The 25,804-nt window shown below is 39.0% G+C and overlaps 27 non-coding genes across 27 annotated transcripts; all 27 read right to left on the bottom strand.

Moving 5' to 3' along the window:
• Positions 1 to 404: 404 nt before the first annotated feature.
• TRNAT-AGU (transfer RNA threonine (anticodon AGU)) lies at positions 405 to 478 on the bottom strand. Its single transcript has one exon. It is a non-coding gene; the product is annotated as a tRNA-Thr (tRNA).
• Positions 479 to 1,099: 621 nt separating this feature from the next.
• TRNAT-AGU (transfer RNA threonine (anticodon AGU)) lies at positions 1,100 to 1,173 on the bottom strand. Its single transcript has one exon. It is a non-coding gene; the product is annotated as a tRNA-Thr (tRNA).
• Positions 1,174 to 1,794: 621 nt separating this feature from the next.
• On the bottom strand, positions 1,795 to 1,868 carry TRNAT-AGU (transfer RNA threonine (anticodon AGU)). Its single transcript has one exon. It is a non-coding gene; the product is annotated as a tRNA-Thr (tRNA).
• Positions 1,869 to 2,489: 621 nt separating this feature from the next.
• Positions 2,490 to 2,563, bottom strand: TRNAT-AGU (transfer RNA threonine (anticodon AGU)). The gene has a single exon. It is a non-coding gene; the product is annotated as a tRNA-Thr (tRNA).
• Positions 2,564 to 3,173: 610 nt separating this feature from the next.
• Positions 3,174 to 3,247, bottom strand: TRNAT-AGU (transfer RNA threonine (anticodon AGU)). Its single transcript has one exon. It is a non-coding gene; the product is annotated as a tRNA-Thr (tRNA).
• A 621-nt stretch (positions 3,248 to 3,868) lies between these two features.
• On the bottom strand, positions 3,869 to 3,942 carry TRNAT-AGU (transfer RNA threonine (anticodon AGU)). Its single transcript has one exon. It is a non-coding gene; the product is annotated as a tRNA-Thr (tRNA).
• A 621-nt stretch (positions 3,943 to 4,563) lies between these two features.
• Positions 4,564 to 4,637, bottom strand: TRNAT-AGU (transfer RNA threonine (anticodon AGU)). Its single transcript has one exon. It is a non-coding gene; the product is annotated as a tRNA-Thr (tRNA).
• A 2,000-nt stretch (positions 4,638 to 6,637) lies between these two features.
• Positions 6,638 to 6,711, bottom strand: TRNAT-AGU (transfer RNA threonine (anticodon AGU)). The gene has a single exon. It is a non-coding gene; the product is annotated as a tRNA-Thr (tRNA).
• Positions 6,712 to 8,026: 1,315 nt separating this feature from the next.
• Positions 8,027 to 8,100, bottom strand: TRNAT-AGU (transfer RNA threonine (anticodon AGU)). Its single transcript has one exon. It is a non-coding gene; the product is annotated as a tRNA-Thr (tRNA).
• Positions 8,101 to 8,710: 610 nt separating this feature from the next.
• TRNAT-AGU (transfer RNA threonine (anticodon AGU)) lies at positions 8,711 to 8,784 on the bottom strand. Its single transcript has one exon. It is a non-coding gene; the product is annotated as a tRNA-Thr (tRNA).
• A 621-nt stretch (positions 8,785 to 9,405) lies between these two features.
• On the bottom strand, positions 9,406 to 9,479 carry TRNAT-AGU (transfer RNA threonine (anticodon AGU)). Its single transcript has one exon. It is a non-coding gene; the product is annotated as a tRNA-Thr (tRNA).
• A 610-nt stretch (positions 9,480 to 10,089) lies between these two features.
• TRNAT-AGU (transfer RNA threonine (anticodon AGU)) lies at positions 10,090 to 10,163 on the bottom strand. Its single transcript has one exon. It is a non-coding gene; the product is annotated as a tRNA-Thr (tRNA).
• A 621-nt stretch (positions 10,164 to 10,784) lies between these two features.
• Positions 10,785 to 10,858, bottom strand: TRNAT-AGU (transfer RNA threonine (anticodon AGU)). The gene has a single exon. It is a non-coding gene; the product is annotated as a tRNA-Thr (tRNA).
• Positions 10,859 to 11,479: 621 nt separating this feature from the next.
• On the bottom strand, positions 11,480 to 11,553 carry TRNAT-AGU (transfer RNA threonine (anticodon AGU)). Its single transcript has one exon. It is a non-coding gene; the product is annotated as a tRNA-Thr (tRNA).
• Positions 11,554 to 12,173: 620 nt separating this feature from the next.
• Positions 12,174 to 12,247, bottom strand: TRNAT-AGU (transfer RNA threonine (anticodon AGU)). Its single transcript has one exon. It is a non-coding gene; the product is annotated as a tRNA-Thr (tRNA).
• Positions 12,248 to 12,868: 621 nt separating this feature from the next.
• Positions 12,869 to 12,942, bottom strand: TRNAT-AGU (transfer RNA threonine (anticodon AGU)). The gene has a single exon. It is a non-coding gene; the product is annotated as a tRNA-Thr (tRNA).
• Positions 12,943 to 13,563: 621 nt separating this feature from the next.
• On the bottom strand, positions 13,564 to 13,637 carry TRNAT-AGU (transfer RNA threonine (anticodon AGU)). Its single transcript has one exon. It is a non-coding gene; the product is annotated as a tRNA-Thr (tRNA).
• A 1,315-nt stretch (positions 13,638 to 14,952) lies between these two features.
• Positions 14,953 to 15,026, bottom strand: TRNAT-AGU (transfer RNA threonine (anticodon AGU)). Its single transcript has one exon. It is a non-coding gene; the product is annotated as a tRNA-Thr (tRNA).
• Positions 15,027 to 16,341: 1,315 nt separating this feature from the next.
• On the bottom strand, positions 16,342 to 16,415 carry TRNAT-AGU (transfer RNA threonine (anticodon AGU)). The gene has a single exon. It is a non-coding gene; the product is annotated as a tRNA-Thr (tRNA).
• Positions 16,416 to 17,025: 610 nt separating this feature from the next.
• Positions 17,026 to 17,099, bottom strand: TRNAT-AGU (transfer RNA threonine (anticodon AGU)). Its single transcript has one exon. It is a non-coding gene; the product is annotated as a tRNA-Thr (tRNA).
• Positions 17,100 to 17,720: 621 nt separating this feature from the next.
• Positions 17,721 to 17,794, bottom strand: TRNAT-AGU (transfer RNA threonine (anticodon AGU)). Its single transcript has one exon. It is a non-coding gene; the product is annotated as a tRNA-Thr (tRNA).
• Positions 17,795 to 18,404: 610 nt separating this feature from the next.
• On the bottom strand, positions 18,405 to 18,478 carry TRNAT-AGU (transfer RNA threonine (anticodon AGU)). Its single transcript has one exon. It is a non-coding gene; the product is annotated as a tRNA-Thr (tRNA).
• A 621-nt stretch (positions 18,479 to 19,099) lies between these two features.
• On the bottom strand, positions 19,100 to 19,173 carry TRNAT-AGU (transfer RNA threonine (anticodon AGU)). The gene has a single exon. It is a non-coding gene; the product is annotated as a tRNA-Thr (tRNA).
• Positions 19,174 to 19,794: 621 nt separating this feature from the next.
• Positions 19,795 to 19,868, bottom strand: TRNAT-AGU (transfer RNA threonine (anticodon AGU)). The gene has a single exon. It is a non-coding gene; the product is annotated as a tRNA-Thr (tRNA).
• A 2,012-nt stretch (positions 19,869 to 21,880) lies between these two features.
• TRNAT-AGU (transfer RNA threonine (anticodon AGU)) lies at positions 21,881 to 21,954 on the bottom strand. The gene has a single exon. It is a non-coding gene; the product is annotated as a tRNA-Thr (tRNA).
• A 1,318-nt stretch (positions 21,955 to 23,272) lies between these two features.
• Positions 23,273 to 23,346, bottom strand: TRNAT-AGU (transfer RNA threonine (anticodon AGU)). The gene has a single exon. It is a non-coding gene; the product is annotated as a tRNA-Thr (tRNA).
• Positions 23,347 to 24,662: 1,316 nt separating this feature from the next.
• TRNAT-AGU (transfer RNA threonine (anticodon AGU)) lies at positions 24,663 to 24,736 on the bottom strand. The gene has a single exon. It is a non-coding gene; the product is annotated as a tRNA-Thr (tRNA).
• Between the last annotated feature and the right edge of the window lie 1,068 nt (positions 24,737 to 25,804).

The raw sequence follows: 25,804 nt of genomic DNA, 5'->3' as shown, positions 1-25,804 counted from the left end.
AGCTGTGGCAAAACCAATGAGTTTTGTGCCACAGAAGCCAGTCACTATTATATTTCATGTAGGTGCTGTGGCTTAGTAATTAAGTTTTATACAATGTTTCTTATTGTAGAAGCAGCAATTTTACTTGAAGAAGTTTTGGCTAGGCAAGTGCGGGTTAAGCTCCCATCCATGTTGAGCATAGCATCCCAAAAGACTTGTTAGTGACCTTTACCTATTGTCAGAGATGGAAGGTAGTACATGAAACCAAACTGATAAGAAAATGTCTTTGTTCAGATGTGGTGGAAACAGTGGGCATAGCGAATGCAAGTTTCCTGTGAGCAAATATGGGTGAAGCTCAAAGACGTGATTCCGAAAATCTGGGATGTAAACAGCAGGCAATGACTTGGTGATAATAAGATGAGCAAAGGCACTGCTGAGAGTTGAACTCAGGATCTCCTGTTTACTAGACAGGCGCTTTAACCAACTAAGCCACAGCACCCACATGATGCAATTCAGTCATTGGTTATTGTGGCACAGCACTCTTTTTTCTTTGCATTTGCATTCTCAGTTTTTTAACATTTTTTTTTCAATAGTTTTTCAGGCCTACTTTTCCCTGCCTAAGAGTATACACATAGTCCACCTAAAAGGGAATGGAAAACTTTTAGGACAAAATTGTTGAAAAGAATGTTGTGCAACTTCCAAAATATGATAATGAAAGCTGTGGCAAAACCAATGAGTTTTGTGCCACAGAAGCCAGTCACTATTATATTTCATGTAGGTGCTGTGACTTAGTAATTAAGTTTTATACAATGTTTCTTATTGTAGAAGCAGCAATTTTACTTGAAGAAGTTTTGGCTAGGCAAGTGCGGGTTAAGCTCCCATCCATGTTGAGCATAGCATCCCAAAAGACTTGTTTGTGACCTTTACCTATTGTCAGAGATGGAAGGTAGTACATGAAACCAAACTGATAAGAAAATGTCTTTGTTCAGATGTGGTGGAAACAGTGGGCATAGCGAATGCAAGTTTCCTGTGAGCAAATATGGGTGAAGCTCAAAGACGTGATCCCGAAAATCTGGGATGTAAACAGCAGGCAATGACTTGGTGATAATAAGATGAGCAAAGGCACTGCTGAGAGTTGAACTCAGGATCTCCTGTTTACTAGACAGGCGCTTTAACCAACTAAGCCACAGCGCCCACATGCTGCAATCCAGTTATTGGTTATTGTGGCACAGCACTCTTTTTTCTTTGCATTTGCATTCTCAGTTTTTTAACATTTTTTTTTCAATAGTTTTTCAGGCCTACTTTTCCCTGCCTAAGAGTATACACATAGTCCACCTAAAAGGGAATGGAAAACTTTTAGGACAAAATTGTTGAAAAGAATGTTGTGCAACTTCCAAAATATGATAATGAAAGCTGTGGCAAAACCAATGAGTTTTGTGCCACAGAAGCCAGTCACTATTATATTTCATGTAGGTGCTGTGACTTAGTAATTAAGTTTTATACAATGTTTCTTATTGTAGAAGCAGCAATTTTACTTGAAGAAGTTTTGGCTAGGCAAGTGCGGGTTAAGCTCCCATCCATGTTGAGCATAGCATCCCAAAAGACTTGTTTGTGACCTTTACCTATTGTCAGAGATGGAAGGTAGTACATGAAACCAAACTGATAAGAAAATGTCTTTGTTCAGATGTGGTGGAAACAGTGGGCATAGCGAATGCAAGTTTCCTGTGAGCAAATATGGGTGAAGCTCAAAGACGTGATCCCGAAAATCTGGGATGTAAACAGCAGGCAATGACTTGGTGATAATAAGATGAGCAAAGGCACTGCTGAGAGTTGAACTCAGGATCTCCTGTTTACTAGACAGGCGCTTTAACCAACTAAGCCACAGCGCCCACATGCTGCAATCCAGTTATTGGTTATTGTGGCACAGCACTCTTTTTTCTTTGCATTTGCATTCTCAGTTTTTTAACATTTTTTTTTCAATAGTTTTTCAGGCCTACTTTTCCCTGCCTAAGAGTATACACATAGTCCACCTAAAAGGGAATGGAAAACTTTTAGGACAAAATTGTTGAAAAGAATGTTGTGCAACTTCCAAAATATGATAATGAAAGCTGTGGCAAAACCAATGAGTTTTGTGCCACAGAAGCCAGTCACTATTATATTTCATGTAGGTGCTGTGACTTAGTAATTAAGTTTTATACAATGTTTCTTATTGTAGAAGCAGCAATTTTACTTGAAGAAGTTTTGGCTAGGCAAGTGCGGGTTAAGCTCCCATCCATGTTGAGCATAGCATCCCAAAAGACTTGTTAGTGACCTTTACCTATTGTCAGAGATGGAAGGTAGTACATCAAACCAAACTGATAAGAAAATGTCTTTGTTCAGTTGTGGTGGAAACAGTGGGCATAGCGAATGCAAGTTTCCTGTGAGCAAATATGGGTGAAGCTCAAAGACGTGATCCCGAAAATCTGGGATGTAAACAGCAGGCAATGACTTGGTGATAATAAGATGAGCAAAGGCACTGCTGAGAGTTGAACTCAGGATCTCCTGTTTACTAGACAGGCGCTTTAACCAACTAAGCCACAGCACCCACATGCTGCTATACAGTTATTGGTTATTGTGGCACAGCACTCTTTTTTCTTTGCATTTGCATTCTCAGTTTTTTAACATTTTTTTTTCAATAGTTTTTCAGGCCTACTTTTCCCTGCCTAAGAGTATACACATAGTCCACCTAAAAGGGAATGGAAAACTTTTAGGACAAAATTGTTGAAAAGAATGTTGTGCAACTTCCAAAATATGATAATGAAAGCTGTGGCAAAACCAATAAGTTTTGTGCCACAGAAGCCAGTCACTATTATATTTCATGTAGGTGCTGTGACTTAGTAATTAAGTTTTATACAATGTTTCCTATTGTAGAAGCAGCAATTTTACTTGAAGAAGTTTTGGCTAGGCAAGTGCGGGTTAAGCTCCCATCCATGTTGAGCATAGCATCCCAAAAGACTTGTTAGTGACCTTTACCTATTGTCAGAGATGGAAGGTAGTACATCAAACCAAACTGATAAGAAAATGTCTTTGTTCAGTTGTGGTGGAAACAGTGGGCATAGCGAATGCAAGTTTCCTGTGAGCAAATATGGGTGAAGCTCAAAGACGTGATCCCGAAAATCTGGGATGTAAACAGCAGGCAATAATAAGATGAGCAAAGGCACTGCTGAGAGTTGAACTCAGGATCTCCTGTTTACTAGACAGGCGCTTTAACCAACTAAGCCACAGCGCCCACATGCTGCAATCCAGTTATTGGTTATTGTAGCACAGCACTCTTTTTTCTTTGCATTTGCATTCTCAGTTTTTTAACATTTTTTTTTCAATAGTTTTTCAGGCCTACTTTTCCCTGCCTAAGAGTATACACATAGTCCACCTAAAAGGGAATGGAAAACTTTTAGGACAAAATTGTTGAAAAGAATGTTGTGCAACTTCCAAAATATGATAATGAAAGCTGTGGCAAAACCAATGAGTTTTGTGCCACAGAAGCCAGTCACTATTATATTTCATGTAGGTGCTGTGGCTTAGTAATTAAGTTTTATACAATGTTTCTTATTGTAGAAGCAGCAATTTTACTTGAAGAAGTTTTGGCTAGGCAAGTGCGGGTTAAGCTCCCATCCATGTTGAGCATAGCATCCCAAAAGACTTGTTAGTGACCTTTACCTATTGTCAGAGATGGAAGGTAGTACATCAAACCAAACTGATAAGAAAATGTCTTTGATTAGATGTGGTGGAAACAGTGGGCATAGTGAATGCAAGTTTCCTGTGAGCAAATATGGGTGAAGCTCTAAGACGTGATTCCGAAAACCTGGGATGTAAACAGCAGGCAATGACTTGGTGATAATAAGATGAGCAAAGGCACTGCTGAGAGTTGAACTCAGGATCTCCTGTTTACTAGACAGGCGCTTTAACCAACTAAGCCACAGCGCCCACATGCTGCAATACAGTCATTGGTTATTGTGGCACAGCACTCTTTTTTCTTTGCATTTGCATTCTCAGTTTTTTAACATTTTTTTTTCAATAGTTTTTCAGGCCTACTTTTCCCTGCCTAAGAGTATACACATAGTCCACCTAAAAGGGAATGGAAAACTTTTAGGACAAAATTGTTGAAAAGAATGTTGTGCAACTTCCAAAATATGATAATGAAAGCTGTGGCAAAACCAATGAGTTTTGTGCCACAGAAGCCAGTCACTATTATATTTCATGTAGGTGCTGTGGCTTAGTAATTAAGTTTTATACAATGTTTCTTATTGTAGAAGCAGCAATTTTACTTGAAGAAGTTTTGGCTAGGCAAGTGCGGGTTAAGCTCCCATCCATGTTGAGCATAGCATCCCAAAAGACTTGTTAGTGACCTTTACCTATTGTCAGAGATGGAAGGTAGTACATCAAACCAAACTGATAAGAAAATGTCTTTGTTCAGATGTGGTGGAAACAGTGGGCATAGCGAATGCAAGTTTCCTGTGAGCAAATATGGGTGAAGCTCAAAGACGTGATCCCGAAAATCTGGGATGTAAACAGCAGGCAATGACTTGGTGATAATAAGATGAGCAAAGGCACTGCTGAGAGTTGAACTCAGGATCTCCTGCTTACTAGACAGGCGCTTTAACCAACTAAGCCACAGCACCCACATGCTGCAATACAGTTATTGGTTATTGTGGCACAGCACTCTTTTTTCTTTGCATTTGCATTCTCAGTTTTTTAACATTTTTTTTTCAATAGTTTTTCAGGCCTACTTTTCCCTGCCTAAGAGTATACACATAGTCCACCTAAAAGGGAATGGAAAACTTTTAGGACAAAATTGTTGAAAAGAATGTTGTGCAACTTCCAAAATCTGATAATGAAAGCTGTGGCAAAACCAATAAGTTTTGTGCCACAGAAGCCAGTCACTATTATATTTCATGTAGGTGCTGTGACTTAGTAATTAAGTTTTATACAATGTTTCCTATTGTAGAAGCAGCAATTTTACTTGAAGAAGTTTTGGCTAGGCAAGTGCGGGTTAAGCTCCCATCCATGTTGAGCATAGCATCCCAAAAGACTTGTTAGTGACCTTTACCTATTGTCAGAGATGGAAGGTAGTACATCAAACCAAACTGATAAGAAAATGTCTTTGTTCAGTTGTGGTGGAAACAGTGGGCATAGCGAATGCAAATTTCCTGTGAGCAAATATGGGTGAAGCTCAAAGACGTGATCCCGAAAATCTGGGATGTAAACAGCAGGCAATAATAAGATGAGCAAAGGCACTGCTGAGAGTTGAACTGAGGATCTCCTGTTTACTAGACAGGTGCTTTAACCAACTAAGCCACAGCGCCCACATGCTGCAATCCAGTTATTGGTTATTGTGGCACAGCACTCTTTTTTCTTTGCATTTGCATTCTCAGTTTTTTAACATTTTTTTTTCAATAGTTTTTCAGGCCTACTTTTCCCTGCCTAAGAGTATACACATAGTCCACCTAAAAGGGAATGGAAAACTTTTAGGACAAAATTGTTGAAAAGAATGTTGTGCAACTTCCAAAATATGATAATGAAAGTTGTGGCAAAACCAATGAGTTTTGTGCCACAGAAGCCAGTCACTATTATATTTCATGTAGGTGCTGTGGCTTAGTAATTAAGTTTTATACAATGTTTCTTATTGTAGAAGCAGCAATTTTACTTGAAGAAGTTTTGGCTAGGCAAGTGCGGGTTAAGCTCCCATCCATGTTGAGCATAGCATCCCAAAAGACTTGTTAGTGACCTTTACCTATTGTCAGAGATGGAAGGTAGTACATCAAACCAAACTGATAAGAAAATGTCTTTGTTCAGATGTGGTGGAAACAGTGGGCATAGTGAATGCAAGTTTCCTGTGAGCAAATATGGGTGAAGCTCTAAGACGTGATTCCGAAAACCTGGGATGTAAACAGCAGGCAATGACTTGGTGATAATAAGATGAGCAAAGGCACTGCTGAGAGTTGAACTCAGGATCTCCTGTTTACTAGACAGGCGCTTTAACCAAGTAAGCCACAGCGCCCACATGCTGCAATACAGTCATTGGTTATTGTGGCACAGCACTCTTTTTTCTTTGCATTTGCATTCTCAGTTTTTTAACATTTTTTTTTCAATAGTTTTTCAGGCCTACTTTTCCCTGCCTAAGAGTATACACATAGTCCACCTAAAAGGGAATGGAAAACTTTTAGGACAAAATTGTTGAAAAGAATGTTGTGCAACTTCCAAAATATGATAATGAAAGCTGTGGCAAAACCAATGAGTTTTGTGCCACAGAAGCCAGTCACTATTATATTTCATGTAGGTGCTGTGGCTTAGTAATTAAGTTTTATACAATGTTTCTTATTGTAGAAGCAGCAATTTTACTTGAAGAAGTTTTGGCTAGGCAAGTGCGGGTTAAGCTCCCATCCATGTTGAGCATAGCATCCCAAAAGACTTGTTAGTGACCTTTACCTATTGTCAGAGATGGAAGGTAGTACATCAAACCAAACTGATAAGAAAATGTCTTTGTTCAGATGTGGTGGAAACAGTGGGCATAGCGAATGCAAGTTTCCTGTGAGCAAATATGGGTGAAGCTCTAAGACGTGATTCCGAAAATCTGGGATGTAAACAGCAGGCAATGACTTGGTGATAATAAGATGAGCAAAGGCACTGCTGAGAGTTGAACTCAGGATCTCCTGTTTACTAAACAGGCGCTTTAACCAACTAAGCCACAGCGCCCACATGCTGCAATACAGTTATTGGTTATTGTGGCACAGCACTCTTTTTTCTTTGCATTTGCATTCTCAGTTTTTTAACATTTTTTTTCAATAGTTTTTCAGGCCTACTTTTCCCTGCCTACGAGTATACACATAGTCCACCTAAAAGGGAATGGAAAACTTTTAGGACAAAATTGTTGAAAAGAATGTTGTGCAACTTCCAAAATATGATAATGAAAGCTGTGGCAAAACCAATGAGTTTTGCGCCACAGAAGCCAGTCACTATTATATTTCATGTAGGTGCTGTGGCTTAGTAATTAAGTTTTATACAATGTTTCTTATTGTAGAAGCAGCAATTTTACTTGAAGAAGTTTTGGCTAGGCAAGTGCGGGTTAAGCTCCCATCCATATTGAGCATAGCATCCCAAAAGACTTGTTAGTGACCTTTACCTATTGTCAGAGATGGAAGGTAGTACATCAAACCAAACTGATAAGAAAATGTCTTTGTTCAGATGTGGTGGAAACAGTGGGCATAGCGAATGCAAGTTTCCTGTGAGCAAATATGGGTGAAGCTCAAAGACGTGATCCCGAAAATCTGGGATGTAAACAGCAGGCAATGACTTGGTGATAATAAGATGAGCAAAGGCACTGCTGAAAGTTGAACTCAGGATCTCCTGTTTACTAGACAGGCGCTTTAACCAACTAAGCCACAGCACCCACATGCTGCTATGTAGTTATTGGTTATTGTGGCACAGCACTCTTTTTTCTTTGCATTTGCATTCTCAGTTTTTTAACATTTTTTTTTCAATAGTTTTTCAGGCCTACTTTTCCCTGCCTAAGAGTATACACATAGTCCACCTAAAAGGGAATGGAAAACTTTTAGGACAAAATTGTTGAAAAGAATGTTGTGCAACTTCCAAAATATGATAATGAAAGCTGTGGCAAAACCAATGAGTTTTGTGCCACAGAAGCCAGTCACTATTATATTTCATGTAGGTGCTGTGGCTTAGTAATTAAGTTTTATACAATGTTTCTTATTGTAGAAGCAGCAATTTTACTTGAAGAAGTTTTGGCTAGGCAAGTGCGGGTTAAGCTCCCATCCATGTTGAGCATAGCATCCCAAAAGACTTGTTAGTGACCTTTACCTATTGTCAGAGATGGAAGGTAGTACATCAAACCAAACTGATAAGAAAATGTCTTTGTTCAGATGTGGTGGAAACAGTGGGCATAGCGAATGCAAGTTTCCTGTGAGCAAATATGGGTGAAGCTCAAAGACGTGATCCCGAAAATCTGGGATGTAAACAGCAGGCAATGACTTGGTGATAATAAGATGAGCAAAGGCACTGCTGAGAGTTGAACTCAGGATCTCCTGCTTACTAGACAGGCGCTTTAACCAACTAAGCCACAGCACCCACATGCTGCAATACAGTTATTGGTTATTGTGGCACAGCACTCTTTTTTCTTTGCATTTGCATTCTCAGTTTTTTAACATTTTTTTTTCAATAGTTTTTCAGGCCTACTTTTCCCTGCCTAAGAGTATACACATAGTCCACCTAAAAGGGAATGGAAAACTTTTAGAACAAAATTGTTGAAAAGAATGTTGTGCAACTTCCAAAATATGATAATGAAAGCTGTGGCAAAACCAATAAGTTTTGTGCCACAGAAGCCAGTCACTATTATATTTCATGTAGGTGCTGTGACTTAGTAATTAAGTTTTATACAATGTTTCCTATTGTAGAAGCAGCAATTTTACTTGAAGAAGTTTTGGCTAGGCAAGTGCGGGTTAAGCTCCCATCCATGTTGAGCATAGCATCCCAAAAGACTTGTTAGTGACCTTTACCTATTGTCAGAGATGGAAGGTAGTACATCAAACCAAACTGATAAGAAAATGTCTTTGTTCAGTTGTGGTGGAAACAGTGGGCATAGCGAATGCAAATTTCCTGTGAGCAAATATGGGTGAAGCTCAAAGACGTGATCCCGAAAATCTGGGATGTAAACAGCAGGCAATAATAAGATGAGCAAAGGCACTGCTGAGAGTTGAACTCAGGATCTCCTGTTTACTAGACAGGCGCTTTAACCAACTAAGCCACAGCGCCCACATGCTGCAATCCAGTTATTGGTTATTGTGGCACAGCACTCTTTTTTCTTTGCATTTGCATTCTCAGTTTTTTAACATTTTTTTTTCAATAGTTTTTCAGGCCTACTTTTCCCTGCCTAAGAGTATACACATAGTCCACCTAAAAGGGAATGGAAAACTTTTAGGACAAAATTGTTGAAAAGAATGTTGTGCAACTTCCAAAATATGATAATGAAAGCTGTGGCAAAACCAATGAGTTTTGTGCCACAGAAGCCAGTCACTATTATATTTCATGTAGGTGCTGTGGCTTAGTAATTAAGTTTTATACAATGTTTCTTATTGTAGAAGCAGCAATTTTACTTGAAGAAGTTTTGGCTAGGCAAGTGCGGGTTAAGCTCCCATCCATGTTGAGCATAGCATCCCAAAAGACTTGTTAGTGACCTTTACCTATTGTCAGAGATGGAAGGTAGTACATCAAACCAAACTGATAAGAAAATGTCTTTGTTCAGATGTGGTGGAAACAGTGGGCATAGCGAATGCAAGTTTCCTGTGAGCAAATATGGGTGAAGCTCAAAGACGTGATCCCGAAAATCTGGGATGTAAACAGCAGGCAATGACTTGGTGATAATAAGATGAGCAAAGGCACTGCTGAGAGTTGAACTCAGGATCTCCTGTTTACTAGACAGGCGCTTTAACCAACTAAGCCACAGCACCCACATGCTGCAATACAGTTATTGGTTATTGTGGCACAGCACTCTTTTTTCTTTGCATTTGCATTCTCAGTTTTTTAACATTTTTTTTTCAATAGTTTTTCAGGCCTACTTTTCCCTGCCTAAGAGTATACACATAGTCCACCTAAAAGGGAATGGAAAACTTTTAGGACAAAATTGTTGAAAAGAATGTTGTGCAACTTCCAAAATATGATAATGAAAGCTGTGGCAAAACCAATAAGTTTTGTGCCACAGAAGCCAGTCACTATTATATTTCATGTAGGTGCTGTGACTTAGTAATTAAGTTTTATACAATGTTTCCTATTGTAGAAGCAGCAATTTTACTTGAAGAAGTTTTGGCTAGGCAAGTGCGGGTTAAGCTCCCATCCATGTTGAGCATAGCATCCCAAAAGACTTGTTAGTGACCTTTACCTATTGTCAGAGATGGAAGGTAGTACATCAAACCAAACTGATAAGAAAATGTCTTTGTTCAGTTGTGGTGGAAACAGTGGGCATAGCGAATGCAAATTTCCTGTGAGCAAATATGGGTGAAGCTCAAAGACGTGATCCCGAAAATCTGGGATGTAAACAGCAGGCAATAATAAGATGAGCAAAGGCACTGCTGAGAGTTGAACTCAGGATCTCCTGTTTACTAGACAGGCGCTTTAACCAACTAAGCCACAGCGCCCACATGCTGCAATCCAGTTATTGGTTATTGTGGCACAGCACTCTTTTTTCTTTGCATTTGCATTCTCAGTTTTTTAACATTTTTTTTTCAATAGTTTTTCAGGCCTACTTTTCCCTGCCTAAGAGTATACACATAGTCCACCTAAAAGGGAATGGAAAACTTTTAGGACAAAATTGTTGAAAAGAATGTTGTGCAACTTCCAAAATATGATAATGAAAGCTGTGGCAAAACCAATGAGTTTTGTGCCACAGAAGCCAGTCACTATTATATTTCATGTAGGTGCTGTGGCTTAGTAATTAAGTTTTATACAATGTTTCTTATTGTAGAAGCAGCAATTTTACTTGAAGAAGTTTTGGCTAGGCAAGTGCGGGTTAAGCTCCCATCCATGTTGAGCATAGCATCCCAAAAGACTTGTTAGTGACCTTTACCTATTGTCAGAGATGGAAGGTAGTACATCAAACCAAACTGATAAGAAAATGTCTTTGTTCAGATGTGGTGGAAACAGTGGGCATAGTGAATGCAAGTTTCCTGTGAGCAAATATGGGTGAAGCTCTAAGACGTGATTCCGAAAACCTGGGATGTAAACAGCAGGCAATGACTTGGTGATAATAAGATGAGCAAAGGCACTGCTGAGAGTTGAACTCAGGATCTCCTGTTTACTAGACAGGCGCTTTAACCAACTAAGCCACAGCACCCACATGCTGCAATACAGTCATTGGTTATTGTGGCACAGCACTCTTTTTTCTTTGCATTTGCATTCTCAGTTTTTTAACATTTTTTTTTCAATAGTTTTTCAGGCCTACTTTTCCCTGCCTAAGAGTATACACATAGTCCACCTAAAAGGGAATGGAAAACTTTTAGGACAAAATTGTTGAAAAGAATGTTGTGCAACTTCCAAAATATGATAATGAAAGCTGTGGCAAAACCAATGAGTTTTGTGCCACAGAAGCCAGTCACTATTATATTTCATGTAGGTGCTGTGGCTTAGTAATTAAGTTTTATACAATGTTTCTTATTGTAGAAGCAGCAATTTTACTTGAAGAAGTTTTGGCTAGGCAAGTGCGGGTTAAGCTCCCATCCATGTTGAGCATAGCATCCCAAAAGACTTGTTAGTGACCTTTACCTATTGTCAGAGATGGAAGGTAGTACATCAAACCAAACTGATAAGAAAATGTCTTTGTTCAGATGTGGTGAAAACAGTGGGCATAGCGAGTGCAAGTTTCCTGTGAGCAAATATGGGTGAAGCTCTAAGACGTGATTCCGAAAATCTGGGATGTAAACAGCAGGCAATGACTTGGTGATAATAAGATGAGCAAAGGCACTGCTGAGAGTTGAACTCAGGATCTCCTGTTTACTAAACAGGCGCTTTAACCAACTAAGCCACAGCGCCCACATGCTGCAATACAGTTATTGGTTATTGTGGCACAGCACTCTTTTTTCTTTGCATTTGCATTCTCAGTTTTTTAACATTTTTTTTCAATAGTTTTTCAGGCCTACTTTTCCCTGCCTACGAGTATACACATAGTCCACCTAAAAGGGAATGGAAAACTTTTAGGACAAAATTGTTGAAAAGAATGTTGTGCAACTTCCAAAATATGATAATGAAAGCTGTGGCAAAACCAATGAGTTTTGCGCCACAGAAGCCAGTCACTATTATATTTCATGTAGGTGCTGTGGCTTAGTAATTAAGTTTTATACAATGTTTCTTATTGTAGAAGCAGCAATTTTACTTGAAGAAGTTTTGGCTAGGCAAGTGCGGGTTAAGCTCCCATCCATATTGAGCATAGCATCCCAAAAGACTTGTTAGTGACCTTTACCTATTGTCAGAGATGGAAGGTAGTACATCAAACCAAACTGATAAGAAAATGTCTTTGTTCAGATGTGGTGGAAACAGTGGGCATAGCGAATGCAAGTTTCCTGTGAGCAAATATGGGTGAAGTTCAAAGACGTGATCCCGAAAATCTGGGATGTAAACAGCAGGCAATGACTTGGTGATAATAAGATGAGCAAAGGCACTGCTGAAAGTTGAACTCAGGATCTCCTGTTTACTAGACAGGCGCTTTAACCAACTAAGCCACAGCGCCCACATGCTGCTATATAGTTATTGGTTATTGTGGCACAGCACTCTTTTTTCTTTGCATTTGCATTCTCAGTTTTTTAACATTTTTTTTTCAATAGTTTTTCAGGCCTACTTTTCCCTGCCTAAGAGTATACACATAGTCCACCTAAAAGGGAATGGAAAACTTTTAGGACAAAATTGTTGAAAAGAATGTTGTGCAACTTCCAAAATATGATAATGAAAGCTGTGGCAAAACCAATGAGTTTTGTGCCACAGAAGCCAGTCACTATTATATTTCATGTAGGTGCTGTGGCTTAGTAATTAAGTTTTATACAATGTTTCTTATTGTAGAAGCAGCAATTTTACTTGAAGAAGTTTTGGCTAGGCAAGTGCGGGTTAAGCTCCCATCCATGTTGAGCATAGCATCCCAAAAGACTTGTTAGTGACCTTTACCTATTGTCAGAGATGGAAGGTAGTACATCAAACCAAACTGATAAGAAAATGTCTTTGTTCAGATGTGGTGGAAACAGTGGGCATAGTGAATGCAAGTTTCCTGTGAGCAAATATGGGTGAAGCTCTAAGACGTGATTCCGAAAACCTGGGATGTAAACAGCAGGCAATGACTTGGTGATAATAAGATGAGCAAAGGCACTGCTGAGAGTTGAACTCAGGATCTCCTGTTTACTAGACAGGCGCTTTAACCAACTAAGCCACAGCGCCCACATGCTGCAATACAGTCATTGGTTATTGTGGCACAGCACTCTTTTTTCTTTGCATTTGCATTCTCAGTTTTTTAACATTTTTTTTTCAATAGTTTTTCAGGCCTACTTTTCCCTGCCTAAGAGTATACACATAGTCCACCTAAAAGGGAATGGAAAACTTTTAGGACAAAATTGTTGAAAAGAATGTTGTGCAACTTCCAAAATATGATAATGAAAGCTGTGGCAAAAGCAATGAGTTTTGTGCCACAGAAGCCAGTCACTATTATATTTCATGTAGGTGCTGTGGCTTAGTAATTAAGTTTTATACAATGTTTCTTATTGTAGAAGCAGCAATTTTACTTGAAGAAGTTTCGGCTAGGCAAGTGCGGGTTAAGCTCCCATCCATGTTGAGCATAGCATCCCAAAAGACTTGTTAGTGACCTTTACCTATTGTCAGAGATGGAAGGTAGTACATCAAACCAAACTGATAAGAAAATGTCTTTGTTCAGATGTGGTGGAAACAGTGGGCATAGCGAATGCAAGTTTCCTGTGAGCAAATATGGGTGAAGCTCTAAGACGTGATTCCGAAAATCTGGGATGTAAACAGCAGGCAATGACTTGGTGATAATAAGATGAGCAAAGGCACTGCTGAGAGTTGAACTCAGGATCTCCTGTTTACTAAACAGGCGCTTTAACCAACTAAGCCACAGCGCCCACATGCTGCAATACAGTTATTGGTTATTGTGGCACAACACTCTTTTTTCTTTGCATTTCCATTCTCAGTTTTTTAACATTTTTTTTCAATAGTTTTTCAGGCCTACTCTTCCCTGCCTACGAGTATACACATAGTCCACCTAAAAGGGAATGGAAAACTTTTAGGACAAAATTGTTGAAAAGAATGTTGTGCAACTTCCAAAATATGATAATGAAAGCTGTGGCAAAACCAATGAGTTTTGCGCCACAGAAGCCAGTCACTATTATATTTCATGTAGGTGCTGTGGCTTAGTAATTAAGTTTTATACAATGTTTCTTATTGTAGAAGCAGCAATTTTACTTGAAGAAGTTTTGGCTAGGCAAGTGCGGGTTAAGCTCCCATCCATATTGAGCATAGCATCCCAAAAGACTTGTTAGTGACCTTTACCTATTGTCAGAGATGGAAGGTAGTACATCAAACCAAACTGATAAGAAAATGTCTTTGTTCAGATGTGGTGGAAACAGTGGGCATAGCGAATGCAAGTTTCCTGTGAGCAAATTTGGGTGAAGCTCAAAGACGTGATCCCGAAAATCTGGGATGTAAACAGCAGGCAATGACTTGGTGATAATAAGATGAGCAAAGGCACTGCTGAAAGTTAAACTCAGGATCTCCTGTTTACTAGACAGGCGCTTTAACCAACTAAGCCACAGCGCCCACATGCTGCTATATAGTTATTGGTTATTGTGGCACAGCACTCTTTTTTCTTTGCATTTGCATTCTCAGTTTTTTCACATTTTTTTTTCAATAGTTTTTCAGGCCTACTTTTCCCTGCCTAAGAGTATACACATAGTCCACCTAAAAGGGAATGGAAAACTTTTAGGACAAAATTGTTGAAAAGAATGTTGTGCAACTTCCAAAATATGATAATGAAAGCTGTGGCAAAACCAATGAGTTTTGTGCCACAGAAGCCAGTCACTATTATATTTCATGTAGGTGCTGTGGCTTAGTAATTAAGTTTTATACAATGTTTCTTATTGTAGAAGCAGCAATTTTACTTGAAGAAGTTTTGGCTAGGCAAGTGCGGGTTAAGCTCCCATCCATGTTGAGCATAGCATCCCAAAAGACTTGTTAGTGACCTTTACCTATTGTCAGAGATGGAAGGTAGTACATCAAACCAAACTGATAAGAAAATGTCTTTGTTCAGATGTGGTGGAAACAGTGGGCATAGCGAATGCAAGTTTCCTGTGAGCAAATATGGGTGAAGCTCTAAGACGTGATTCCGAAAATCTGGGATGTAAACAGCAGGCAATGACTTGGTGATAATAAGATGAGCAAAGGCACTGCTGAGAGTTGAACTCAGGATCTCCTGTTTACTAAACAGGCGCTTTAACCAACTAAGCCACAGCGCCCACATGCTGCAATACAGTTATTGGTTATTGTGGCACAGCACTCTTTTTTCTTTGCATTTGCATTCTCAGTTTTTTAACATTTTTTTTCAATAGTTTTTCAGGCCTACTTTTCCCTGCCTACGAGTATACACATAGTCCACCTAAAAGGGAATGGAAAACTTTTAGGACAAAATTGTTGAAAAGAATGTTGTGCAACTTCCAAAATATGATAATGAAAGCTGTGGCAAAACCAATGAGTTTTGCGCCACAGAAGCCAGTCACTATTATATTTCATGTAGGTGCTGTGGCTTAGTAATTAAGTTTTATACAATGTTTCTTATTGTAGAAGCAGCAATTTTACTTGAAGAAGTTTTGGCTAGGCAAGTGCGGGTTAAGCTCCCATCCATATTGAGCATAGCATCCCAAAAGACTTGTTAGTGACCTTTACCTATTGTCAGAGATGGAAGGTAGTACATCAAACCAAACTGATAAGAAAATGTCTTTGTTCAGATGTGGTGGAAACAGTGGGCATAGCGAATGCAAGTTTCCTGTGAGCAAATATGGGTGAAGCTCAAAGACGTGATCCCGAAAATCTGGGATGTAAACAGCAGGCAATGACTTGGTGATAATAAGATGAGCAAAGGCACTGCTGAAAGTTGAACTCAGGATCTCCTGTTTACTAGACAGGCGCTTTAACCAACTAAGCCACAGCACCCACATGCTGCTATGTAGTTATTGGTTATTGTGGCACAGCACTCTTTTTTCTTTGCATTTGCATTCTCAGTTTTTTAACATTTTTTTTTCAATAGTTTTTCAGGCCTACTTTTCCCTGCCTAAGAGTATACACATAGTCCACCTAAAAGGGAATGGAAAACTTTTAGGACAAAATTGTTGAAAAGAATGTTGTGCAACTTCCAAAATATGATAATGAAAGCTGTGGCAAAACCAATGAGTTTTGTGCCACAGAAGCCAGTCACTATTATATTTCATGTAGGTGCTGTGGCTTAGTAATTAAGTTTTATACAATGTTTCTTATTGTAGAAGCAGCAATTTTACTTGAAGAAGTTTTGGCTAGGCAAGTGCGGGTTAAGCTCCCATCCATGTTGAGCATAGCATCCCAAAAGACTTGTTAGTGACCTTTACCTATTGTCAGAGATGGAAGGTAGTACATCAAACCAAACTGATAAGAAAATGTCTTTGTTCAGATGTGGTGGAAACAGTGGGCATAGCGAATGCAAGTTTCCTGTGAGCAAATATGGGTGAAGCTCAAAGACGTGATCCCGAAAATCTGGGATGTAAACAGCAGGCAATGACTTGGTGATAATAAGATGAGCAAAGGCACTGCTGAGAGTTGAACTCAGGATCTCCTGCTTACTAGACAGGCGCTTTAACCAACTAAGCCACAGCACCCACATGCTGCAATACAGTTATTGGTTATTGTGGCACAGCACTCTTTTTTCTTTGCATTTGCATTCTCAGTTTTTTAACATTTTTTTTTCAATAGTTTTTCAGGCCTACTTTTCCCTGCCTAAGAGTATACACATAGTCCACCTAAAAGGGAATGGAAAACTTTTAGAACAAAATTGTTGAAAAGAATGTTGTGCAACTTCCAAAATATGATAATGAAAGCTGTGGCAAAACCAATAAGTTTTGTGCCACAGAAGCCAGTCACTATTATATTTCATGTAGGTGCTGTGACTTAGTAATTAAGTTTTATACAATGTTTCCTATTGTAGAAGCAGCAATTTTACTTGAAGAAGTTTTGGCTAGGCAAGTGCGGGTTAAGCTCCCATCCATGTTGAGCATAGCATCCCAAAAGACTTGTTAGTGACCTTTACCTATTGTCAGAGATGGAAGGTAGTACATCAAACCAAACTGATAAGAAAATGTCTTTGTTCAGTTGTGGTGGAAACAGTGGGCATAGCGAATGCAAATTTCCTGTGAGCAAATATGGGTGAAGCTCAAAGACGTGATCCCGAAAATCTGGGATGTAAACAGCAGGCAATAATAAGATGAGCAAAGGCACTGCTGAGAGTTGAACTCAGGATCTCCTGTTTACTAGACAGGCGCTTTAACCAACTAAGCCACAGCGCCCACATGCTGCAATCCAGTTATTGGTTATTGTGGCACAGCACTCTTTTTTCTTTGCATTTGCATTCTCAGTTTTTTAACATTTTTTTTTCAATAGTTTTTCAGGCCTACTTTTCCCTGCCTAAGAGTATACACATAGTCCACCTAAAAGGGAATGGAAAACTTTTAGGACAAAATTGTTGAAAAGAATGTTGTGCAACTTCCAAAATATGATAATGAAAGCTGTGGCAAAACCAATGAGTTTTGTGCCACAGAAGCCAGTCACTATTATATTTCATGTAGGTGCTGTGGCTTAGTAATTAAGTTTTATACAATGTTTCTTATTGTAGAAGCAGCAATTTTACTTGAAGAAGTTTTGGCTAGGCAAGTGCGGGTTAAGCTCCCATCCATGTTGAGCATAGCATCCCAAAAGACTTGTTAGTGACCTTTACCTATTGTCAGAGATGGAAGGTAGTACATCAAACCAAACTGATAAGAAAATGTCTTTGTTCAGATGTGGTGGAAACAGTGGGCATAGCGAATGCAAGTTTCCTGTGAGCAAATATGGGTGAAGCTCAAAGACGTGATCCCGAAAATCTGGGATGTAAACAGCAGGCAATGACTTGGTGATAATAAGATGAGCAAAGGCACTGCTGAGAGTTGAACTCAGGATCTCCTGTTTACTAGACAGGCGCTTTAACCAACTAAGCCACAGCACCCACATGCTGCAATACAGTTATTGGTTATTGTGGCACAGCACTCTTTTTTCTTTGCATTTGCATTCTCAGTTTTTTAACATTTTTTTTTCAATAGTTTTTCAGGCCTACTTTTCCCTGCCTAAGAGTATACACATAGTCCACCTAAAAGGGAATGGAAAACTTTTAGGACAAAATTGTTGAAAAGAATGTTGTGCAACTTCCAAAATATGATAATGAAAGCTGTGGCAAAACCAATAAGTTTTGTGCCACAGAAGCCAGTCACTATTATATTTCATGTAGGTGCTGTGACTTAGTAATTAAGTTTTATACAATGTTTCCTATTGTAGAAGCAGCAATTTTACTTGAAGAAGTTTTGGCTAGGCAAGTGCGGGTTAAGCTCCCATCCATGTTGAGCATAGCATCCCAAAAGACTTGTTAGTGACCTTTACCTATTGTCAGAGATGGAAGGTAGTACATCAAACCAAACTGATAAGAAAATGTCTTTGTTCAGTTGTGGTGGAAACAGTGGGCATAGCGAATGCAAATTTCCTGTGAGCAAATATGGGTGAAGCTCAAAGACGTGATCCCGAAAATCTGGGATGTAAACAGCAGGCAATAATAAGATGAGCAAAGGCACTGCTGAGAGTTGAACTCAGGATCTCCTGTTTACTAGACAGGCGCTTTAACCAACTAAGCCACAGCGCCCACATGCTGCAATCCAGTTATTGGTTATTGTGGCACAGCACTCTTTTTTCTTTGCATTTGCATTCTCAGTTTTTTAACATTTTTTTTTCAATAGTTTTTCAGGCCTACTTTTCCCTGCCTAAGAGTATACACATAGTCCACCTAAAAGGGAATGGAAAACTTTTAGGACAAAATTGTTGAAAAGAATGTTGTGCAACTTCCAAAATATGATAATGAAAGCTGTGGCAAAACCAATGAGTTTTGTGCCACAGAAGCCAGTCACTATTATATTTCATGTAGGTGCTGTGGCTTAGTAATTAAGTTTTATACAATGTTTCTTATTGTAGAAGCAGCAATTTTACTTGAAGAAGTTTTGGCTAGGCAAGTGCGGGTTAAGCTCCCATCCATGTTGAGCATAGCATCCCAAAAGACTTGTTAGTGACCTTTACCTATTGTCAGAGATGGAAGGTAGTACATCAAACCAAACTGATAAGAAAATGTCTTTGTTCAGATGTGGTGGAAACAGTGGGCATAGTGAATGCAAGTTTCCTGTGAGCAAATATGGGTGAAGCTCTAAGACGTGATTCCGAAAACCTGGGATGTAAACAGCAGGCAATGACTTGGTGATAATAAGATGAGCAAAGGCACTGCTGAGAGTTGAACTCAGGATCTCCTGTTTACTAGACAGGCGCTTTAACCAACTAAGCCACAGCACCCACATGCTGCAATACAGTCATTGGTTATTGTGGCACAGCACTCTTTTTTCTTTGCATTTGCATTCTCAGTTTTTTAACATTTTTTTTTCAATAGTTTTTCAGGCCTACTTTTCCCTGCCTAAGAGTATACACATAGTCCACCTAAAAGGGAATGGAAAACTTTTAGGACAAAATTGTTGAAAAGAATGTTGTGCAACTTCCAAAATATGATAATGAAAGCTGTGGCAAAACCAATGAGTTTTGTGCCACAGAAGCCAGTCACTATTATATTTCATGTAGGTGCTGTGGCTTAGTAATTAAGTTTTATACAATGTTTCTTATTGTAGAAGCAGCAATTTTACTTGAAGAAGTTTTGGCTAGGCAAGTGCGGGTTAAGCTCCCATCCATGTTGAGCATAGCATCCCAAAAGACTTGTTAGTGACCTTTACCTATTGTCAGAGATGGAAGGTAGTACATCAAACCAAACTGATAAGAAAATGTCTTTGTTCAGATGTGGTGAAAACAGTGGGCATAGCGAGTGCAAGTTTCCTGTGAGCAAATATGGGTGAAGCTCTAAGACGTGATTCCGAAAATCTGGGATGTAAACAGCAGGCAATGACTTGGTGATAATAAGATGAGCAAAGGCACTGCTGAGAGTTGAACTCAGGATCTCCTGTTTACTAAACAGGCGCTTTAACCAACTAAGCCACAGCGCCCACATGCTGCAATACAGTTATTGGTTATTGTGGCACAGCACTCTTTTTTCTTTGCATTTGCATTCTCAGTTTTTTAACATTTTTTTTCAATAGTTTTTCAGGCCTACTTTTCCCTGCCTACGAGTATACACATAGTCCACCTAAAAGGGAATGGAAAACTTTTAGGACAAAATTGTTGAAAAGAATGTTGTGCAACTTCCAAAATATGATAATGAAAGCTGTGGCAAAACCAATGAGTTTTGCGCCACAGAAGCCAGTCACTATTATATTTCATGTAGGTGCTGTGGCTTAGTAATTAAGTTTTATACAATGTTTCTTATTGTAGAAGCAGCAATTTTACTTGAAGAAGTTTTGGCTAGGCAAGTGCGGGTTAAGCTCCCATCCATATTGAGCATAGCATCCCAAAAGACTTGTTAGTGACCTTTACCTATTGTCAGAGATGGAAGGTAGTACATCAAACCAAACTGATAAGAAAATGTCTTTGTTCAGATGTGGTGGAAACAGTGGGCATAGCGAATGCAAGTTTCCTGTGAGCAAATTTGGGTGAAGCTCAAAGACGTGATCCCGAAAATCTGGGATGTAAACAGCAGGCAATGACTTGGTGATAATAAGATGAGCAAAGGCACTGCTGAAAGTTAAACTCAGGATCTCCTGTTTACTAGACAGGCGCTTTAACCAACTAAGCCACAGCGCCCACATGCTGCTATATAGTTATTGGTTATTGTGGCACAGCACTCTTTTTTCTTTGCATTTGCATTCTCAGTTTTTTCACATTTTTTTTTCAATAGTTTTTCAGGCCTACTTTTCCCTGCCTAAGAGTATACACATAGTCCACCTAAAAGGGAATGGAAAACTTTTAGGACAAAATTGTTGAAAAGAATGTTGTGCAACTTCCAAAATATGATAATGAAAGCTGTGGCAAAACCAATGAGTTTTGTGCCACAGAAGCCAGTCACTATTATATTTCATGTAGGTGCTGTGGCTTAGTAATTAAGTTTTATACAATGTTTCTTATTGTAGAAGCAGCAATTTTACTTGAAGAAGTTTTGGCTAGGCAAGTGTGGGTTAAGCTCCCATCCATGTTGAGCATAGCATCCCAAAAGACTTGTTAGTGACCTTTACCTATTGTCAGAGATGGAAGGTAGTACATCAAACCAAACTGATAAGAAAATGTCTTTGTTCAGATGTGGTGGAAACAGTGGGCATAGGGAATGCAAGTTTCCTGTGAGCAAATATGGGTGAAGCTCAAAGACGTGATCCCGAAAATCTGGGATGTAAACAGCAGGCAATGACTTGGTGATAATAAGATGAGCAAAGGCACTGCTAAAAGTTGAACTCAGGATCTCCTGTTTACTAGACAGGCGCTTTAACCAACTAAGCCACAGCGCCCACATGCATGCAAATACAGTTATTGGTTATTGTGGCACAGCACTCTTTTTTCTTTGCATTTGCATTCTCAGTTTTTTAACATTTTTTTTTCAATAGTTTTTCAGGCCTACTTTTCCCTGCCTAAGAGTATACACATAGTCCACCTAAAAGGGAATGGAAAACTTTTAGGACAAAATTGTTGAAAAGAATGTTGTGCAACTTCCAAAATATGATAATGAAAGCTGTGGCAAAACCAATGAGTTTTGTGCCACAGAAGCCAGTCACTATTATATTTCATGTAGGTGCTGTGGCTTAGTAATTAAGTTTTATACAATGTTTCTTATTGTAGAAGCAGCAATTTTACTTGAAGAAGTTTTGGCTAGGCAAGTGCGGGTTAAGCTCCCATCCATGTTGAGCATAGCATCCCAAAAGACTTGTTAGTGACCTTTACCTATTGTCAGAGATGGAAGGTAGTACATCAAACCAAACTGATAAGAAAATGTCTTTGTTCAGATGTGGTGGAAACAGTGGGCATAGCGAATGCAAGTTTCCGTTGAGCAAATATGGGTGAAGCTCAAAGACGTGATCCCGAAAATCTGGGATGTAAACAGCAGGCAATGACTTGGTGATAATAAGATGAGCAAAGGCACTGCTGAGAGTTGAACTCAGGATCTCCTGTTTACTAGACAGGCGCTTTAACCAACTAAGCCACAGCGCCCACATGCTGCAATACAGTTATTGGTTATTGTGGCACAGCACTCTTTTTTCTTTGCATTTGCATTATCAGTTTTTTAACATTTTTTTTTCAATAGTTTTTCAGGCCTACTTTTCCCTGCCTAAGAGTATACACATAGTCCACCTAAAAGGGAATGGAAAACTTTTAGGACAAAATTGTTGAAAAGAATGTTGTGCAACTTCCAAAATATGATAATGAAAGCTGTGGCAAAACCAATGAGTTTTGTGCCACAGAAGCCAGTCACTATTATATTTCATGTAGGTGCTGTGGCTTAGTAATTAAGTTTTATACAATGTTTCTTATTGTAGAAGCAGCAATTTTACTTGAAGAAGTTTTGGCTAGGCAAGTGCGGGTTAAGCTCCCATCCATGTTGAGCATAGCATCCCAAAAGACTTGTTAGTGACCTTTACCTATTGTCAGAGATGGAAGGTAGTACATCAAACCAAACTGATAAGAAAATGTCTTTGTTCAGATGTGGTGGAAACAGTGGGCATAGTGAATGCAACTTTCCTGTGAGCAAATATGGGTGAAGCTCAAAGACGTGATCCCGAAAATCTGGGATGTAAACAGCAGGCAATGACTTGGTGATAATAAGATGAGCAAAGGCACTGCTGAAAGTTAAACTCAGGATCTCCTGTTTACTAGACAGGCGCTTTAACCAACTAAGCCACAAAGCCCACATGCATGCAAATACAGTTATTGGTTATTGTGGCACAGCACTCTTTTTTCTTTGCATTTGCATTCTTAGTTTTTTAACATTTTTTTTTCAATAGTTTTTCAGGCCTACTTTTCCCTGCCTAAGAGTATACACATAGTCCACCTAAAAGGGAATGGAAAACTTTTAGGACAAAATTGTTGAAAAGAATGTTGTGCAACTTCCAAAATATGATAATGAAAGCTGTGGCAAAACCAATGAGTTTTGTGCCACAGAAGCCAGTCACTATTATATTTCATGTAGGTGCTGTGGCTTAGTAATTAAGTTTTATACAATGTTTCTTATTGTAGAAGCAGCAATTTTACTTGAAGAAGTTTTGGCTAGGCAAGTGCGGGTTAAGCTCCCATCCATGTTGAGCATAGCATCCCAAAAGACTTGTTAGTGACCTTTACCTATTGTCAGAGATGGAAGGTAGTACATCAAACCAAACTGATAAGAAAATGTCTTTGTTCAGATGTGGTGGAAACAGTGGGCATAGCGAATGCAAGTTTCCGTTGAGCAAATATGGGTGAAGCTCAAAGACGTGATCCCGAAAATCTGGGATGTAAACAGCAGGCAATGACTTGGTGATAATAAGATGAGCAAAGGCACTGCTGAGAGTTGAACTCAGGATCTCCTGTTTACTAGACAGGCGCTTTAACCAACTAAGCCACAGCACCCACATGCTGCAATACAGTTATTGGTTATTGTTGCACAGCACTCTTTTTTGTTTGCATTTGCATTATCAGTTTTTTAACATTTTTTTTTCAATAGTTTTTCAGGCCTACTTTTCCCTGCCTAAGAGTATACACATAGTCCACCTAAAAGGGAATGGAAAACTTTTAGGACAAAATTGTTGAAAAGAATGTTGTGCAACTTCCAAAATATGATAATGAAAGCTGTGGCAAAACCAATGAGTTTTGTGCCACAGAAGCCAGTCACTATTATATTTCATGTAGGTGCTGTGGCTTAGTAATTAAGTTTTATACAATGTTTCTTATTGTAGAAGCAGCAATTTTACTTGAAGAAGTTTTGGCTAGGCAAGTGTGGGTTAAGCTCCCATCCATGTTGAGCATAGCATCCCAAAAGACTTGTTAGTGACCTTTACCTATTGTCAGAGATGGAAGGTAGTACATCAAACCAAACTGATAAGAAAATGTCTTTGTTCAGATGTGGTGGAAACAGTGGGCATAGTGAATGCAAGTTTCCTGTGAGCAAATATGGGTGAAGCTCAAAGACGTGATCCCGAAAATCTGGGATGTAAACAGCAGGCAATGACTTGGTGATAATAAGATGAGCAAAGGCACTGCTGAGAGCTGAACTCAGGATCTCCTGTTTACTAGACAGGCGCTTTAACCAACTAAGCCACAGCGCCCACATGCTGCAATACAGTTATTGGTTATTGTGGCACAGCACTCTTTTTTCTTTGCATTTGCATTCTCAGTTTTTTAACATTTTTTTTTCAATAGTTTTTCAGGCCTACTTTTCCCTGCCTAAGAGTATACACATAGTCCACCTAAAAGGGAATGGAAAACTTTTAGGACAAAATTGTTGAAAAGAATGTTGTGCAACTTCCAAAATATGATAATGAAAGCTGTGGCAAAACAAATGAGTTTTGTGCCACAGAAGCCAGTCACTATTATATTTCATGTAGGTGCTGTGGCTTAGTAATTAAGTTTTATACAATGTTTCTTATTGTAGAAGCAGCAATTTTACTTGAAGAAGTTTTGGCTAGGCAAGTGCGGGTTAAGCTCCCATCCATGTTGAGCATAGCATCCCAAAAGACTTGTTAGTGACCTTTACCTATTGTCAGAGATGGAAGGTAGTACATCAAACCAAACTGATAAGAAAATGTCTTTGTTCAGATGTGGTGGAAACAGTGGGCATAGGGAATGCAAGTTTCCTGTGAGCAAATATGGGTGAAGCTCAAAGACGTGATCCCGAAAATCTGGGATGTAAACAGCAGGCAATGACTTGGTGATAATAAGATGAGCAAAGGCACTGCTGAGAGTTAAACTCAGGATCTCCTGTTTACTAGACAGGCGCTTTAACCAACTAAGCCACAGCGCCCACATGCTGCAATACAGTTATTGGTTATTGTGGCACAGCACTCTTTTTTCTTTGCATTTGCATTCTCAGTTTTTTAACATTTTTTTTTTCAATAGTTTTTCAGGCCTACTTTTCCCTGCCTAAGAGTATACACATAGTCCACCTAAAAGGGAATGGAAAACTTTTAGGACAAAATTGTTGAAAAGAATGTTGTGCAACTTCCAAAATATGATAATGAAAGCTGTGGCAAAACCAATGAGTTTTGTGCCACAGAAGCCAGTCACTATTATATTTCATGTAGGTGCTGTGGCTTAGTAATTAAGTTTTATACAATGTTTCTTATTGTAGAAGCAGCAATTTTACTTGAAGAAGTTTTGGCTAGGCAAGTGTGGGTTAAGCTCCCATCCATGTTGAGCATAGCATCCCAAAAGACTTGTTAGTGACCTTTACCTATTGTCAGAGATGGAAGGTAGTACAACAAACCAAACTGATAAGAAAATGTCTTTGTTCAGATGTGGTGGAAACAGTGGGCATAGGGAATGCAAGTTTCCTGTGAGCAAATATGGGTGAAGCTCAAAGACGTGATCCCGAAAATCTGGGATGTAAACAGCAGGCAATGACTTGGTGATAATAAGATGAGCAAAGGCACTGCTGAAAGTTGAACTCAGTATCTCCTGTTTACTAGACAGGCGCTTTAACCAACTAAGCCACAGCGCCCACATGCATGCAAATACAGTTATTGGTTATTGTGGCACAGCACTCTTTTTTCTTTGCATTTGCATTCTCAGTTTTTTAACATTTTTTTTTCAATAGTTTTTCAGGCCTACTTTTCCCTGCCTAAGAGTATACACATAGTCCACCTAAAAGGGAATGGAAAACTTTTAGGACAAAATTGTTGAAAAGAATGTTGTGCAACTTCCAAAATATGATAATGAAAGCTGTGGCAAAATCAATGAGTTTTGTGCCACAGAAGCCAGTCACTATTATATTTCATGTAGGTGCTGTGGCTTAGTAATTAAGTTTTATACAATGTTTCTTATTGTAGAAGCAGCAATTTTACTTGAAGAAGTTTTGGCTAGGCAAGTGCGG

Source organism: Hyperolius riggenbachi, chromosome 11 (genome assembly GCF_040937935.1).
Source record: "Hyperolius riggenbachi isolate aHypRig1 chromosome 11, aHypRig1.pri, whole genome shotgun sequence".
Classification (NCBI taxonomy): domain Eukaryota; kingdom Metazoa; phylum Chordata; class Amphibia; order Anura; family Hyperoliidae; genus Hyperolius; species Hyperolius riggenbachi.
Note: the sequence above shows the minus strand (reverse complement) of the source record. Positions and strands in the feature narration are given on the sequence as shown.